The sequence below is a fragment of the Corvus brachyrhynchos genome, unplaced genomic scaffold (assembly GCF_000691975.1).
Source record: "Corvus brachyrhynchos isolate BGI_N302 unplaced genomic scaffold, ASM69197v1 scaffold305, whole genome shotgun sequence".
Classification (NCBI taxonomy): Eukaryota; Metazoa; Chordata; class Aves; order Passeriformes; family Corvidae; genus Corvus; species Corvus brachyrhynchos.
In genome coordinates, this window is record NW_008239284.1 from 343008 (window position 1) to 348750 (window position 5743).

The window sequence follows — 5743 nt, forward strand, 5'->3', positions numbered from 1 at the left end:
GTGGCCGCTGGGCTGTCACAGGCACCAGCAGGCCAGGAGAGCCTGGGGAAGCCAATCCAAATTTCCAGGTTCATTTTAAGGCCAGAAGGAAGCCTGTACCTTGTAACACTGTAGTAACTGCATCAATTTTCTCTTCTAATTTCATCTTTTCACTTCTAGAAGGATACAAAACAGTATCCTTCAGGTATGGCTACATACATTTCACTACAAGAGTGAAATGAGATTTTCCTTCTCCTTGCTTCAGATCAAAAATGCTGCTGAGATTTCAGGGATTTCTTATAATTAAGAGGATGCAGCTTCTGAGCTCTTGGCAGAATCATTACCAGGGTTTACTCATGCATTTTACAGAGTCCATCACCTTGTCCAGCCTTTGTGTGTGAGCTGAGGTGGCCTCTCATCCCCAGTTTGGATCAGAGCTGGGCTCCAGGGACTCTGGGCTTGTCAGAAATCCAACATGACGTAACAATTTCATTTGCTGGAGATAAATACCCCATAAATAATACCGGCAAAGCTCGCTGTTCCTTCAGGAGGGATGTTTCCATCCATGGAAAACAAACATCTGGGCTTTGGTTTGTTGCTTTATTGCTGCCCATTGCTGCCTTTTGCCTTCACAGAGCAGTGGGAGGTCACTGTCCAGGGACTCCCTTTATGTGACTTTTGTTCAGAAAATATTCTTGAGGATTGCAAAGATTACCCATGAATCATGCCCATAATGCTTAATTTGCTGTACACAAACATTTCCACTTTGGAGTAATTTTCCTGATCCCTGGGTGAAAGCAAGGAACACAGCGGAAACTCTTCTTTTCCATGAAAACCAGAGGCATTGGAACTGTCGAGTTCTGCTTTTCAGACTCCTCATCTCACAGGTAAAACTGGGACAACTCCACAGTGTTTTCAAGGAGTCTGGATCCAAAAAGCAACCAGGAAGTATCTGGTAGGAGATAAAATCTAAAAGAGTTTTTTCCTGGTGATTGGACTCTGCAGAGAGCATTGGGATCTATCCCTAGACAGGTGTTGCCCAAGTGGGCAGACAATATTGAAGTTCGTTGCAGCTAAACAGGTAAATTTTAACTAAACTGGTGAAGTAACTCATGTAGAGATTCAGGGGCAGAGCTTTCCACCTTCCTGATAACCAAGTGGTTCTTAGAGCAGAAGCCAAATCATAGCACCTGGCTATAAACACAGATCCAAACATGAAAAACAAATCAAAACATGAAAAACAAATCAAAACCTGGTTTCTCATTAGCCCAGCTCCTACTGAACAAGAAAGCTCATGATGCCTTCATTAGCAGTCATTTCATAATGACCCTGGCCAAGGCACTGTATGGAAGGGCAAAATGTTCCAGTTCCTTCAGACTTCACCAGGAGAAAGTTCCTTCATTATCCAGCCTGTTGGTGGCTGAGGCTGCCCTGCCAGGACCTAGCAAACAGATCACCATTCCCATCTCATCTAGCAATTGTTATTCCTTCCTGTTCTCCTCATTTTCCGCAGTAGCTCTTCCACCAGAGGCGCTCAGAAGAGCCCCCCAGCACTGCAGGAGACAGCTGTGCTTTGGTTCATGGTCTGCAGGGTGAGACAGGAGTTTGTGGGGGCTTCACTGCTGATCCTGCACGGCCCCAGTGCAGCTGGCAAAGTCCCACCTGCAGCTGGCAGAGGATTAGCACAGAAATCCTGGGATGGACTCACAGCCCTTGTCCAGCCGGGCCAGATCTCACTGCAAACGGGCAAGAGGCAGATTTCCTTCTAGGCAACGGGAAGAAAGTCATTTGCAGGCGTTTTAGGGGTAAAAATAGAACAAGTGCCAGCCTTGCAGGCACCAGGTCTTTCATCTGAGGGTGCAGGTGCAGTCCTGTCTGGGGGACAGGCACAGGGCAAAGTCACCCCTGAGGAAAGAGGGAAAAACAGGAGAGACTCCAGGAATGGGCAGAGATCAAACAGAGACTGAAACCTGGGGACGTGCCCAGGCTGTGGGGACAGTGCCAAGAGGGCACAGGGCTGCCAGGGCCCAGCACAAGTTCTCCTGGTGCTCACTGGTGCCAGAGACCTTGCAGCAGTACCAGCTCCATTCCAGGCCAGCTCTCAGCACTGCAAGGGTCTGGCACCGAGGTTAAAACCTCCAGGTATTGCAGAACGCCCTGACATTGGGAAATGCAGCAGGGTTTCACTCAGGAAAGCAAGGACACAGCCTTTCCAGCACCAGCCAGCCTTTCACATTCACCACTCCATCACTTCCCATTACCAGAAGCATTCATTTCTCACCAAAGTACTCCCAGCATCAGCACACATTTAAACCATATTATTTTTCAAGTCAAGGTCTGAACACAGCCTGTATCAAACTGCTCCATTATTTCCTTCTGCCAGGCAGCCTCTCATGGTTCAGCCATGTGTTCCCAGGCTCCAAGCCCAGCTGCTCTTGGAAACCACGCTCCAAGCACATGTTCCTGCATGGGATGTTCGTTATTATTTTCAGCTTCGTTTTATTGGTGCACGTCCTCCCTGTGTGCCCCCAAAGGGCTGCTTTCAGCAGGGTTTGGACAAAGTTGTTTGATTGGCTCCAGGCTTCTTTGTGAGTTTATCCAATGCCAGGCTCAGGCACTGAACCCATGCCAGGTAATTCATCATTTCTCCTTAAAAGCTATAGACAGAATCCTGCTCTTAGCCTGTCAGATAAAGGCCTGAGAATTGCCTTTCAGCCCACCTAATGAGGGTTTGTGTTTTTCTACGCTCGGGAGGATGGATGGTCTTAATTTCTGGTTTCTTTCAAAGAGAGCAATTTTCTTCCACAAAAAAGACCAGGAATAATAGACACAATGTGGCTTATTCTGAGTCACCCTTTAACCATTTGTACTTATATTTTCTCTTTGTGCATCTTCCCTGAAACTCAGAGTGCCCTTCAGCAGCTGCTGTACATTTTCCCTTGCCATGAGGCATTTCTGTGCCTGAGGGTTTCATGCATAGCCAGCATCCTCTCCTGGACTTGCTGACAGCCTCCACAAATACTTCCCTCAAATTCGAGGTCTTCCAGGTGGGGCTTTTCTATTCCAGCCCTGCAGGAGTTGCCTGTGGGATGTGAGGAAGCTGAGACTTGGTGTGCACAGGACAGTGCAGGGCCAGAGCTCCTCCTTCTGTGCCCTGAGATCACCCAAGGGCCAGCCCAGGGCACCACGGTGGGGGAATCTGTAGGAGTCTCCCAATCAATCTGGCACTGCTTATATTGAACAATCCTACACAAATATTCCTGGGCATCACAGGGGTTCTCATTGGCCAAATGCTAAATCCGAAGTTCTGTTCCCTGTGGTTCTTGCTTTCTCCACATTCACCCCACTTTTGTGACAGTTTCATCCCCAGCTGGAAGCTCAGCCTGGGGAGTGCTCAGTCCCACAGTCCCTCAGATTCAGCCTTGAGGTGGCATCTGAAGGGCTCTCCAAGGGAGGATAAAGCAGCAGGGAAGGAAAAAAACATGGATTCCTAAGGAAGCAGTGACATCTGTGAAGAGCTGAGAGGGAAAAACAAATGCACAGCTGGTTTCCAGTGGGGAGCAGTGGGATATAAGAGAATCCCAGATCAGTCTGGGTTGGAACAGACCTTAAAGCTCATCCAGTGCCACCCCTGCCATGGGCAGGGACACCTCCCACTGTCCCAGGTGCTCTGGGCACCCTGTGCCAGGGCCTGCCCACCCTCCCAGGGAACAATTCCTTCCCAATATCCCATCCAGCCCTGCCCTCTGGCAGTGGGAAGCCATTCCCTGTGTCCTGTCCTTCCATGTCCTTATGAAAATCCCTTTCCAGTTCTCTTGGAGCCCCTTTAGGTACTGAAAGGCTACAGTAAGGTCACTTTGGAGCCTGCTCTTCTCCAGGCTGAATAATCCCAATTCTCTCAGCATTTCCTCATATGAGAGAGGCTCCAGCTTTTGGAGCATCTTTGTGGTCCCTGTTTATTCCCTTCTCTGATAAATTAATGCAACAGCTCAAACATCATCATTTCTTTGTAAACTTCCCACTTTGCAGGGGAAAAGGGAATCGTCCATCTTACAGGGGATGAGCTGAAGGAAAGTAAATTCCAGGTTTGGGTTCACCTGGGGGGGTGGTGGTGGTTTTGTGACTCTGATGGGTTTTGGTGCAGTTTGGAAAGAGAATCAAAAGTCCTTGGAGCAGCACATTCCAGCAGTGCTGGGGCCGTTTCACTCCGGAATGAAGAGAAAATTTTGATATGAAATGTTTGCAGAGGCAAAAGCACCCAAATTTCAGAGGCTCCATAGCTCAGGGGTTAGAGCACTGGTCTAGTAAACCAGGGGTCGTGAGTTCAAATCTCACTGGAGCCTGGGGAGGGTCTGCACCTCCTGCAAAGACCTTGCTGCTTTATCTTCCTGTTTATTCCCAAAGTGCTCCTGATGTTTTTTGGAGCATCCACCCCAGTCTATGTGGAATACAAACATCCCACAGCACCTACACCAATAACAGGCAATGAGAAGCAGAGAAACCAGCCATGGTCAGAGTTGTACCCTTGGGATATTTTTAATGGACAGCAATGGGAGATGGGGAACACCCAATAATGGGATTTGGAGCCTTCTGGGCCCAGCAGACTTTGTGAGGGTCATGGATGGACAAAGCTGAAATGGCTGCCAGGTATTTACAGCCAGAGCTGCTTCATCTCTTCAGACATCAGCAGGACGATCAAATTACAGCTCCAGAGCTCGGTAATTGCAGAGCTGGCTGAAAACATTATAAATGTGGTTTGTGGAGGAGCAGCAGCATCCGTCGTGTCCAGAGCCCTGCTGGGGGGGCTGGACAGTTATAATTTCTAAAAATAAGGACATAGGTAGGAATTAACCTATTTTGCATCTTGAATTCCATGAATTGCTGTCCAGATTTATGAGATTTCCTATTCTGCCTTTGCACATCTCTTTTCCCTGCTCATTTTCAAGTAGACTCCCTATATTGAGTCCAAATGAGCCAAACCAGTGATGGAAAAGGTCATTTCTGAATTTCAAAAGGGCCTTTTCCATCTGAGGGAAGGACGGCTCAAAAGCCTGAACGATTTTTGTCTTGTGGAGGGGGACACAGGGTGGCAGGAGGGACATGGTGCTTTGTTTGCCTCTCCTCCGGCTGGTTCCTTCCAGCTCTGTTGTCCCAAAAAAGTGAGCTTTGGAGGGTTGGTGTGTTTTCTCCACAGGAGGAGTGACCTGCAGGAATTTCCCTGTTTTCCCCTGCATATATCCCAGTAAGGATAAAGAAACAGAAGCCAGCAGGGTTCCCATTAATCTGCAATTAATAAACAAGCACAAGTTACTGTTATTGTAACCCAAGGAAAATGGACAGATGGGTTTTACTAAAAGTGAATTTATTTCCAGGCTGCTGTGGCTCCACGTGGCCTCCCCCTGTCCCCCATTCCAGCTTTATCTCTGCATTTGGCTTTCAGAGAAGACCACAGAGCAAGACCCAAAAAGATCTTTGTGGTTCAATGTTCACTTCTGCAATCAGGCTCATGGGTTCAGCTGAGCTGAGCCTGGTGGGGATGGAAATGATCCTCTGAAAAATTAATGTCTTTCCTTTCTGTGCAAAGGCGACAAATGTTCAGGATGTGTTTTGCTGAATTCCTAATCTCTGCAGTACTGATATTAATGCCAGGGCTCCTCTCCCCGTGACCCTGCTGCAATGCAGAGCCCAAACTCTCTGGTGCTGCTTGCTGAACACAGGCCTGGGGCAGAGATGAGTTTTACCAGGGGACCTGGCCCTGAAATCC

General features: G+C 48.2%; 1 non-coding gene across 1 annotated transcript; it reads left to right on the plus strand.

Annotated features, from left to right (window-relative positions):
• Positions 1–4249: 4249 nt before the first annotated feature.
• TRNAT-AGU lies at positions 4250–4322 on the plus strand. The gene has a single exon. It is a non-coding gene; the product is annotated as a tRNA-Thr (tRNA).
• Positions 4323–5743: the final 1421 nt, after the last annotated feature.